Source organism: Halichoerus grypus, chromosome X (genome assembly GCF_964656455.1).
Source record: "Halichoerus grypus chromosome X, mHalGry1.hap1.1, whole genome shotgun sequence".
Lineage (NCBI taxonomy): Eukaryota > Metazoa > Chordata > Mammalia > Carnivora > Phocidae > Halichoerus > Halichoerus grypus.
Window position 1 is genome coordinate 110,922,892 of NC_135727.1, and position 12,164 is coordinate 110,935,055.

Consider the following 12,164-nt stretch of genomic DNA (forward strand, 5'->3'; position numbering starts at 1 on the left):
ACCTAGAAACAGAAATCAATGGCCAGTTCATTTCCCTTAATGAAGCAAAAGGAAAGAAAAGTTTTGTCAAAGGAAATAGGATATGAAGACATTGAATGATAAATGAGATAAGCTTTCAGTGATATAGTCATCTTTATCACTAATGTCACAATTCAACTGTTAAATCTCTCCTTCCTTGACTTTTCTTCATGTGGAATTTTAATGTATCAGAAAATTTTTTAAAACCCAAGTAAAGAAATTTTATAGTAAAATTTTAAAATCTGACTTCTATAACCTAGCTATTTTCAGGCAAAAATTTGCAATAATACTTATAACTCCCATGACCGTTACTTTTACCTGAAGTTCAAGGTCAGCATTCTTCCACATCTGTTCACTTCTGACTTAACCATTTAATGCAGTCATTTGATCATGAAATATTGTTTTATTTCTATAATATTAATTATACTTATTTATGGCAATAATATTTTCTGATTTCTATGATTTCATTCCTCTTTTATATTAACTGGAAGCACTCACCCGTGTCAATGTCTCCATTCTGTCAATAAATTAGCAATGCATTGTGCTGAGAACTCCACTCACCATTTTTTCCTCACGGTTTTATTAGTGCATATATTCATTTAAAGTACTCTATTACTGACGAAGAATATAATAGAGGCCAATTCATTAAAATTGCTTGTTTGTAAAATATACAGCAGAAAGAAATAATTTACTTAATAAAACTGAATGCTGTACTACACTGAGTTAAGATAATGAACCAAATTTAAGACACTTTGGAATTACTTTTGTGGACATGTTGATTTTTAAATAATTTTACTCTTTAATATCACTTCTTTCCCCCTTAATTCAGTTTATGGCATTTAAAAATCTTTATAAATTTTAGGGTTTTTTCAGATAATAATAATTTATAATTATATGATCAATGACTTGAAAAATGTCATGCCTAAAATTACAAATTTTGGAGCTTTTAACACCCTGCAATTAACCGTTTTCTACTAATGATTATGCATTAGTTCTTACTTGTAACTTCCCTTGGACCCTAAGCGATAGCATTTTCTAAAGTCTGAGAAAATATCAGCCATCTCAGTATTTAAAGTCATTTCCTTTTGTCCCCACACCAGCTTTAGTGTCTCCTTAACAGAAAGTGGGAAACTTTTTCAGTGTATTTTAGTTTGTCTTGTCTTCATTCCAAGGATAAAGAGGGAGTAGCAAAGGTGTTCCTCTGTGAAATAAAATTTAAGGTGAAATTTCAGGAATTAAAGGCAAAGATCATTCTTCCTACCAGGGGCGAGTTCTATATAGAAAAGTAAATGCTCTGCTTCCAAATTTATACCTCAATGAAGATTAAATTTAGTTTTTCAAATACACCCTGAAAAATTACATCTTCAACGACAACAAAAAAATAGCTGTGTGCTTGAAACAGGCTGATTTTTTATTTCGGAGAATAAGTATGTTAGTTTCTTGCTCACTACTGACAAATGCTCCACAACACTCATTGAATTCTTTCTTTCCCATAAAGTATTACTACAACTAAGCCAAAAAACCAGTAGCCTATTAAAAAAAAAAAAAAGGCAAAAGACATGAATAGGCAGTTCACAGAAATTCAAATGGATATCAAACATGAAAACATGCTGAACCTCACTCAAAAGAGAAGAAATGCAAATGAAAACAACACTGAGATACCATTTTTCATCTTTCAAATCAGCAAAACTAAATTTTGTAACCCCTCTGCCTTGAAGTCATAGTGCAATAGGCATTCTCATCCTTTTCTCATTTAGAAATACCTATGCCGTACCTCTGAAACAAATAATACATTATATGTTAAAAAAAAAAGAAGAAGAAGAAGAAGAAGAAGAAGATAGCAGGAAGGGAAAAATGAAGGGGGGGGAATCGGAGGGGGAGACAAACCATGAGAGACTATGGACTCTGACAAACAAACTGAGGGTTCTAGAGGGGAGAGGGGTGGGGGGATGGGTTAGCCCGGTGATGGGTATTAGAGAGGGCACGTACTGAATGGAGCACTGGGTGTTATACACAAACAATGAATCATGGAACACTACATCAAAAACTAATGATGTAATGTATGGTGATTAACATAACATAATAAAAAAAATGTTAAAAAAAAAAAAAGAAATACCTATGCCACTTCACCGAACAATTCCACTTCTGGGAACTGATCCTATATACATACACACGTGCCAATGCAAAATGAGATACAAATCAGGTGTTCGTACAAACCAGGTGTTCTAGGTCATCCCTCATCCCGACCCATCTTGCAGTTATGTATGACCAAACCTCTACATTCTTCCCAGCGAAATGTGGGTGGATGACCTGGGTACTGGTACCAAAGAAACTAACTCTGCTCTCTTCTTTCACCTCCCCTCCTGATTGGAATGGCCATAACCAGAGTGATCTTGGAAGCTGCTCCTTGATTATGTAAATGTACTTTATGAGTTTTGATTTTTTTTTTTTTATCAGAATCAACCAAGAACATGAAATCATGACAATGTACAAGTCACATTTTAATGGACAGGAAGTGAGAGGTGCAAGAGGAAGTAGAAATGGAGGGCAGCAGAAGGTCTAAGTTCCTCATTTCATATGGGGGAAAATCAAGAGGTACTTTGTGAAGTTGATAAACATGTGCTTGTGTAAATTGTTAAAATATGGGTAATCAAGAAATTGATTTTTAATTAACCCAAATATAGAAGAAGAGGGTGATATACCACATAAGGAACCTAATCCTCCTCTTCCCTAACTTGGAGTAGAAGTATATTGCCTAATGACGAAAAACCACAAAAGAGAGAGATAACCTACCATATCCTTTAAAGTTAGTAAGGAATGTCATAAAGTACTAAAAACGGTCAAAATTATTAGTTCTGGTTTGTGACAACATCGATGGGCCTTGAAAGCATTATGCTAAGTGAAATAAGACAGAGAGGGAAAGACAAATACTATAAGACCTCACTTACATGTAGAATCTAAAAAAGCCAAATTCAAAGAAATAGAGAATGAGAATTGCCAGGGGTTAGGGGGTGAGGGAAATTGAGAGATGTTGGTCAAGGGTATAAAGTTCCAGTTATAAGATGAATAAGTTCTGGGGATCTAATGTACAGCAGGCTAATTAGAGTTAATATCTTATTATATAATTAGAAGTTGCTAAGAGCAAAATTCTTAAACGTTCTCACCACAAAACAGAAGTGGTAATTACGTGACATGATGCAGGTGTTAGTTAACCCTATGGTGGTAATAGTTCTCCATTATATACGTGTATTGAATCAACAGGTTGTATACCTTAAACGTGTACACAGCATTATAGATCAATTATACCTCATTACAGCTGGAACAAAAAAATTATTATTTGTGAGGAAAGAACTTAGCAAGTACCTTATCTTTACCTCCTTTGTTTCCTCTTGTTGAGTTCAAATAAAATTTAATGATTCTCTTTTTTAAAGATTTTATTTATTTATTTATTTATTTGACAGAGAGAGCGAGAGAGCACAAGCAGGGGGAACAGTAGAGGGAGAGGGAGAAGCAGACTCCCCGCCCAGCAGGGAGCCCAATGCGGGGCTCGATCCCAAGACCCCGGGATCATGACCTGAGCTGAAGGCAGATGCTTAACGACTGAGCCACCCAGGCGCCCCTAAAATTTATTGATTCTATTTGAAATTTGTACACATACTAAAATCCTACTTTGGTAGGCACTCTTTTTAAATCGTAGGCATTCTTCTCTCCTTATCTATTCATAAGGAGATATTTAGATGAAAAAAAGTTAATTATAGTTCTATTCTGTTAAGAAATTTTTAATTCTTCGTATTTTGGATGAGATTTCATTTCTTTCTTATACTTTTACTTACATTTTGAGCATGCATAACTTATTAAAAATCAACATCATTAACATAAAAGTCATATTCAACATTTTTAAATCATTTTCATGCTGGAAAATTTATGTGAATGAGGTTTTAATTTCCTTTTGCTCTTCTGTATGTTTTAAGTGAGTCTGTTATTTTTCTAAACATTTACTTTTTATTGTATATCATTAACTTTATTTTTTTATTTGAGGATAGTTGACACACGTTACATTAGCTTCAGGTGTCCAACATAGTGATTCAACTAGTTTATACGTTATGCCATGCTCACCACAACTGCAGCTCCCATCTCTCATCATACAACACTATTAAAACACCATTGGCTGTATTCCTGATTCTGTACCTTTTATTCCTGTGACTTATTTATTCCATCACTGGAAGCCTGTACCACCCACTCCCCTGCACCCATTTTGTCCACCCCCCTCTGGCACCTATCAGTTTGTTCTCTGTATTTATGCATCTGATTCTGTTTCTGTTGATTCATTTGTTTGTTTTTTTAGATTTCCCATATAAATAAAATCATATGGTATTTGTCTTTGCCTGCCTGACTTATTTCACTTAGTAGTAACTTTAAAATAAAGATATTGTTAAAAAGGGAGATGTATGGGGCGCCTGGGTGGCTCAGTCGTTAAGCGTCTGCCTTTGGCTCAGGTCATGATCCCAGGGTCCTGGGATCGAGCCCCGCATCGGGCTCCCTGCTCGGCGGGAAGCCTGTCTCTCCCTCTCCCGCTCCCCCTGCTTGTGTTCCCTCTCTCGTTCTGTCTCTCTCTGTCAAATAAATAAATAAAATCTTTAAAAAAAAAAAAAAGGGAGATGTAAAATGTTATACGTAATACAGAAACTATTTTCATTCTTGAAACTGATGAGGATGTTAATGGCACCTAAAAATCATTTCTTAATATAACCTGCATTTTATCATGTAATATTATAATGTTCTAATATAGACTGATTTCCTTGTAAAAGTAATCTAGGTTATTGGTCACTGAAATTCATAGTATTTTATTTCATTAGGATACTTATGATTTGTGAAGGAAGTATCTTAATATTACTTAGAACCCTAATAGGACAGAGATTTTTTCATTAAAACATAAAGATAAAATCAGAAGAAAATGGCAAATCCTGAAGTTAAGACAAAATGGAACAAAATTTGACATCTGAAAGCCGCAAGAGAAATTAAGTAAAATAGATGTTCTGTTCACAGTCATCCATACAGTTATGTGAAAGACCAGAGTGTGTGAAGATGAAAAAAATAATACAAGTAGAAAGAAATTCCACCTTTACTGACTTGTGAGTAGTTCTGTGATGTTCAGTCTCACAACTGAATCCAAATCTACACTGCACATGGAAGGAGGAAATCTCTGGTTACTGAATTACAGAGGGTAGGACAGTGCACAAGCCAAACACTCCACCATGCCTGTGGTCCAGCAAAGACCACTTGCCCTGAGACCATATTCTCACACAATAAAATCGCCCTTCCTAGGTCTAATGAAGCTATCAAGACATTAGCAGTATATTTTTTAAAGATGAACAGAATCTTCAAAGGGTAAAAATCCACTATGATTCCAATACTGCCTGGAGCAAAGTGAGAATGGAACTTTCAAAGTCCCTAACCTCATGCAGTGGACCATCTTCCCAACTGGTAATTCTCTTTGCGTTGATGGGCCAGCAGCCAACCTCAAAAGAGAAAGCCCTTAAGAAACCTAGTAAAGCATTCGGCTGCCATTTCAAACTTAGCAGGGAAATTTAGGTAGGTTACACTCCATATGAAAATCAGTACTGTTAGGAGGGAAACAGGTACAGGTTGATTTGTGTGTTACAAGACAAAAGACTGAACTTTTTTTTCACTTTTGCTCACCACTGCAGTGGTAATGCTATGAGTCCACACTGAGTCCCTTTATGGCTGTTAGGAAGCTTAAGAGAAAGAAACCATCACCACCTTCAGTGAAAACAATGAGACCCATGCTAGTATCAGTCCAGATTCCCGTCTGGCTAACACAGCAGCACTGAGATGAACTGCACAGGTGACCATCAAGGGCTTATGAAGCAGCACTCAAGGCCAGGGCTCATGATCAGACAAAGTAGAAGAGTCATGGGAGGTGAGAGTCAAATTCTGAAATGTGTTCCAACCATTGTCATCTGAAGAAATACCTTTCGATCATGCTGTACCCCCCCCCAAAAAAGTCTGTACATCCCGACATAAAATATGTATAGAACTGGAGTGAAAAATCCCTCAAATTTTAAGTATTCTCTGATTAGCCTACCACTTTCCCATCTTCTGGGGATTTAAGAGGGCTCGTTCAGACTTTGCCTATTCAGATCCAACATTACTATTTTGAAGTTTTGACTACTTCCTCCTAGAAACCCACTCCCCTTTGCTCCCCAAACACTATTCTCTCCTGGTTTTTCTCCTGCAGCTCTTCAAACTCCTTTGGGATTCCCCCTCTCTCTGCTACATTGTTAAATGGATGCTCACATCTCTATTCACTCTACTCTCCCTTCTTTAGTGATCATATCCATAGCCAGGGCTTTAACATCCCCCCTGCATACTTATGAACCTCAGTTATTATTTCCAGACTGACCTCTCTGCTGAGCTCCAGACCTGCCTATTCAATACATTTCTTAGACATTTGACTCTATCACAAATCGTGACAGACGGTACTTCCCGCTAATATCCAACCTCCTTCTCTTTGATCAGTTAACACAACAGAAGTTAGAGAAGTCAAATTCTCCTTTAGCATCCTTTCTTGCAACTAGAGTTGACCAAATTATATACTTCTGGTCAGTAAGATATAAACAGTAGTCTTATGCAAAGGCTTCTGGGAAAGCAAAATCTATTCTTTGTTCCCTGCCTTTTATTCTAATCCAGGTTGATGGTTACTGCCTTATCATGTATTTCTTAGTCATTTCAATGTCTTATTTTGTGATGTGTCTTTCATCATTTTTCTATTGTGGTACAGTTTTTAATTGACTTGTAGGAGCCTGTATCTATTGTAGAAACAAATCTGCTGGATAAAGGTACTGAGAATATTTTATTACAGTCTCTGTGTCACTTTTTAACTTTCTTAATTTTGTCCTTTAATGAACAAAAGTTCCCAATTCCACTACATTCTAATTTTTCTTTTTTTTTCCTTAGGGGTAGTGTTTTTTCATATCCTGTTCAGAAAATTTCTGCCTATGCTGGAATCATGAATATGTTTTCCTATGTTTCCCCCCTAACATAGTGGTTTTAATTTCATAATTAATTCATGTTTTAGGTAATTAGATATTAATACACACACAATCAAGTTTATAATTTTTGTTACTGCTTTTATTTACTATCATATTTCCCCCTTATGAAATTCCTCCCTCATGTCAACATTACATGATTTTTCAACAGTATTTTCTTGGTCCCTTTTACTGTTTAATTTTTTTATCTGTATCTTTAACACATCTGCCGTTTCTCTAAGGTAACATATGACCATATACACTTAATATTTGTCTTACCTACTTAACTTGTTGCTTCTATATCATTTAATGGATAGTCCAACATTTCACCTGATTTGAAATGTCGACTTTAACTATGGTTAAGTTTTTGGGTTTTTGTTTTTTTTTAAGATTTTATTTATCCATTTGACAGAGAGAGAGAGCATGCAAGAGAGGGAGAGAGCGGACAAACAGGGGGAGCGGCAGGCAGAGGGAGAGGGAGAAGCAGGTTCCCTGCTGAGGGGAGCCTGACGTGGGGCCCAATCCCAGGACCCCGGGACCATGACCTGAGCCCAAGGCAGACACCCAACCAACTGAGCCACCCAGGTGCCCCCACAGTATGGTAAGTTTATATCTAAAATTACATTTCTTTCTGTACGTTCAAGTCTCCTCAACTCCACTGTCTATCAATCTATATACCGATACCCACACTTTGGTTACTGTAGTTTTCCAATACATGATACTATCTATAAGATTAGATACTCTCACAAAGCTGCACACTTCTCAGTGTATTTCTTTTAGAATTTTGTCCTTGCTATTCTCACATTTATTTGTTTGGATAAACTATAGAATGCCTATTTTCAAGTTCAGAAAAAAATAACATGCCACTGGGATCTTCACAGGAATTGCGTTAAATGTATAGATTGGCTGAAGATACAATTATCATCTTTATAGCACTGAGGCATCCATCCAAGAAAATAATGTGTGTCTCCATTTAGCCAATCCTTCCTCTAAGACTCTCCTTAAAATTTTGTAATTTTCTTCATATAGGCCTTACCCATCTGGAGCTTTTTCTTAAGCTTTAAATTTGTTGGATGGGACTAGAGTATTGCGTTTTACTTCTACTTTGTTATATTTGTTTACTTTCAAATCATAAGTGTTATTATAAAGTTTATTTATGAATTCCATATCTGAAGTCATCAAGCATAGTTGCTCGGGCTGTGATATGCAATTCCAATGTGCCTCTTTCATATACAGTACAATATAAATGATACTCCCCGGAGCTGTCTGCAGCCTCATTGTTTTACATATTTAAATGAACTTGGCTTTCCTGCTAAACAACTGTATACTTTAATGTCCCTCATTTTTTATTTCAAATTAGTCTTTTTAAAGAAGAAAGGCAAATATTCTTTGTAAATGTATTTAGTATTATTTTTTAACAGGCTTTAATTCAGTTCATTTTTCTTGTATAAAACTATGTGGTGGCCACATCTGGAGCCTGGGTCCGTGTGGGTCTTTACAAGATGGTCAGTGAATTCCTGATAGGGAGACTTGGTGGACGCAGTCTCTTTCCAGAGGTCATAGGTGAGATAGCCGTAGGTCTTGGAAATGGCATCAAAAGTGGCCGTGGTGAAGTTGCCTAGGGTGGCAGTGCAGCCCCGGGCCGGGGTGTAGCAGGTGTCAATACCGGCCATCATCAGGAGCTTCTTGGGCAGTGCGTCTGGGGGCAGGGATGAGGCGCACCAGCACAGAGCCACAGTGGCCAGTCACCTTGCATAGGATGGTATGGGGCTTGCTGATCTTGTTTCCCCACTTGCTTGGCCCCACAGGGACGACGGAAAGCTTGGCCAGGAGGATGGCCCCACAGATGGCAATGGCTACCTCCCCTGGAGTACTTAACACCCAGACCAAGGTGTCTATTGTAATCTCCCATGGCAACAAATGCCCTGAACCTGGTCCGTTGGCTGGCTCGTGCCTGCTTTTGCACAGGCAGAATCTTCAAAACCTCATCCTGGAGGGATGGCCTCCAGTTAAAAGACAATGATCTCAGAGTCCTTGATGGGCAGGGAGAAGAGACAGATCTCCTCCAGGGACTTGATCTTCATGCCCTTGACCAGGTGGCCCAGCTTGATGATGGGTATCCACTCCTTGTCCTCAGCCTTGCCTCCACGAGCTCCACACCTTAGCCCTGGCCCCAGTGCTGCTGCCAAAGCCTCCTTGGAGGCCAAGCCGGCCTCCCATTCCAGGGCCCTGGGCCCTCCAGGCCCTCCCACAGCACCGATGTCATCCCCCATTTGGTGTTTTCTTGAAGCAGATAACAAATATTCTTTGTAAATTTTAATTATGTGTCTTTTCCACTATCATCTCAATAGTATGCTCAGGACTGCAAGCTACAGAAATGCTGAGACCAACAAATGATTATGTAGGATGGTTATAGTTACATAAGAATATAAGAATATGCACTGTGGTAGGTCATGCAACATTTTTCTCACATGGCTCAGTTGTTTCTAGAACTATTTCCACAATCACATTAAACTCAGTACGCTTAACACAGAACTGATCCTCCTCCTCACCCCAAAGAGCAACTCCTAATGACCTATCCTTTTTCTAGTAACTGGTCCCAGGTACACAAAGTTTAAAAAGTTCATTGACATCTTCTCAACCTCCAGCTAACCCACAAATTCAATCAATTCCTCCCTCTTGATGCATTTCAAATCCACCTTTGAATTTCTTCTTTACCTGCCAGCATCCTAAACAAGGTTCATGTTACAATAGTCTGTTTGGCTTCTTTAATTATAACACTTTAACACAAAAAAGTAAACACTTTTATTTCCCACACCAAAGTTTATCCCTACCCCATTCTCTGGGACTAATTTTTGTCCAGGAGGAATGTTCGTAGTCAAGCCAGTAAGTGGCCTGAGTCCTCACTAACTGGATCCCTTTCCCTGTTCTCTATTCATATTTGATTATATTCTGCCACTGTTCCTGTAGCCTCTCTTCTAACTTCAATGACTTTTCATACATCCTAGTTGCCTAGAGTCTGGTTCTCCAGAACACACCATCAGATCTCCCCCACTGAATGCAACTGCTTGAGCCCCTGCTGTCTCTGAAGGGCTTAAGTTGACGCCAAGCACCAGTAGCCATCTGCCTTGATCTTGTAATTGATTTGGATTCTAACATGACCTCCCTCAGTTTCAGTTCAGTCTTTGTTGAACCTTAGAAAAAATATCTGAGTCTTGTTCCATATTCAGAACACCGACCTTGGCGTCAGCCTACAGATGTTCCCAGGTCACTTGAATAACATAGAGCTATTACTAAAAAGAATAATTAAAGAAAGCAGGCATGTTTAAAACAAATGGCCCCATGGGAAGGCTAAACAGATAGGGAAAAAAAAAAAAACCCAGCAGTTTTCACTTTCCTGAAAAAGGCATTTCTCATGATTCAACCATTAAAATCAGTCAACCAAATGCTTTCATTTATAAATGTCATAAATGTGCAAATTTTTACTTCAAAGTAAGTGCTTAAAACAATATTGCTAATTGAAAACTGAAAATGTCAACACTTTCCATTGTATTTTATTATTTGAAACCATTAGTATTTTATGTCAGATACATAAATAAAACAATGGGAAACTTTTCATTTCTAAGGTGAAACTTGAAAATCACACAGAATTTAATCATGCCTGCAAGAATACTTGTTGGAAAATTGACCTCAAATATCATAAAAGCTCTCTAATCTGACTCTTGGAGGTTTGTGCTACTTGCGTTTTCTTCTGAGTGGCAGAAATGGAAAGTCTTCTCTAATAATTATCAATGATGACAGAAGATGTCGTTAGTGCCAGGCTCTCTACAGCAGAGGGAAAAGCATGTAGCTGCTCAGATGGGTATTCACTAGCACTACAGAATAGAAAGTCAAGGAGCTGACAGCCAAGTAACCCTAGTGTTTGAATAAAACTCTATGCTTCGAATGATGTTTTTCCTGAAATGTCAAACGTTTATGATTTACAAATTGGTTTCCCCCAAGAGTAATTGAAGGCTATTAGGTAATGATTCTGCATGTGTTCAAAGCTTCTCATACAGTCTTAATGAATACTCCCACCTCTCAATAGCCTTTTGCATTAGCTGAATCCTCTGGCCAGTCAAGCCAACCTGTGGCTGTCCAGCTCATTAGAGCCAGGGAAATTGATTCTGAGGGAATTGTTGTATTCAGGGTGCTCTGAAGAGCTTCCTGTCCAAAGGCAGACCAATCCTTGAGGGAAAGCCAAGAGTCAAAGCCAGGTAGACCAGAAAGAAGCCTGACATCCAAAGAGAGAAGCAGTGTCACTGACAGAAGAGACGGAGCCAAGAGTCAGAAGCCAGATGGATATTTGGTTGAATGGGATCAAATGGGAAGCAAACAAGACAGCTTTGGCATAAATGCCTTCCAGGGAAGGCAAGATCAACATGGTGCTCTCCCAGCTCTCTGGCTGATACGTGTAGAAAAGGCACTGCAGCAGTACCTTTCCATATAAGATGCTCCATTTAGATCATTACTTATGGAGAGCAGGTTACTAACAAAAAAAGAACACTGCCCCTTCCAGTAATTAAAGTCAGAATTTGTTTAAAGAATTAAAGATGAATCAATTAAAAAACACAATACAATCTATTTTATCCAAGACTCCATTGACTAACATTCTCTATTAATTGATTCATCTACACATCCATAATGCAATTATAACAGATGGTTGTAAGAAAGACCCTCAGGGTTTACAGCATTCTGAAGTACTTTCTTAGTGATGAACAAATTATATTTTGAAGGGCTTGGAAGTCAACTATAATCTGTTTTTTTCTAAAATGAGAAATTAACTCAATTAAACATTTTAACTACCTACTTATGATACACAATTGAATGATAGATACGGTACGTTTCTTAATCAGAGTATTTTATTAATCACACCATGCCAGACAACAGAAAGTTTTCTGACTAGACAAAAACATAAAGATAACACTAAACTTGAGAAATAATGCTTCTTTTCTGCTCTAAAACTAGAAAATTAATAACTGACCTGTATTAAACATATACTAAGTTCCTGGTACTATTTTAAATACTTAACATGCATTGCCTCCTTTAATCCAAATA

At 37.6% G+C, this 12,164-nt stretch overlaps 1 pseudogene; it reads right to left on the reverse strand.

Moving 5' to 3' along the window:
- Positions 1 to 8,520: 8,520 nt before the first annotated feature.
- LOC118537860 (small ribosomal subunit protein uS5 pseudogene) lies at positions 8,521 to 9,340 on the reverse strand (annotated as a pseudogene).
- Positions 9,341 to 12,164: the final 2,824 nt, after the last annotated feature.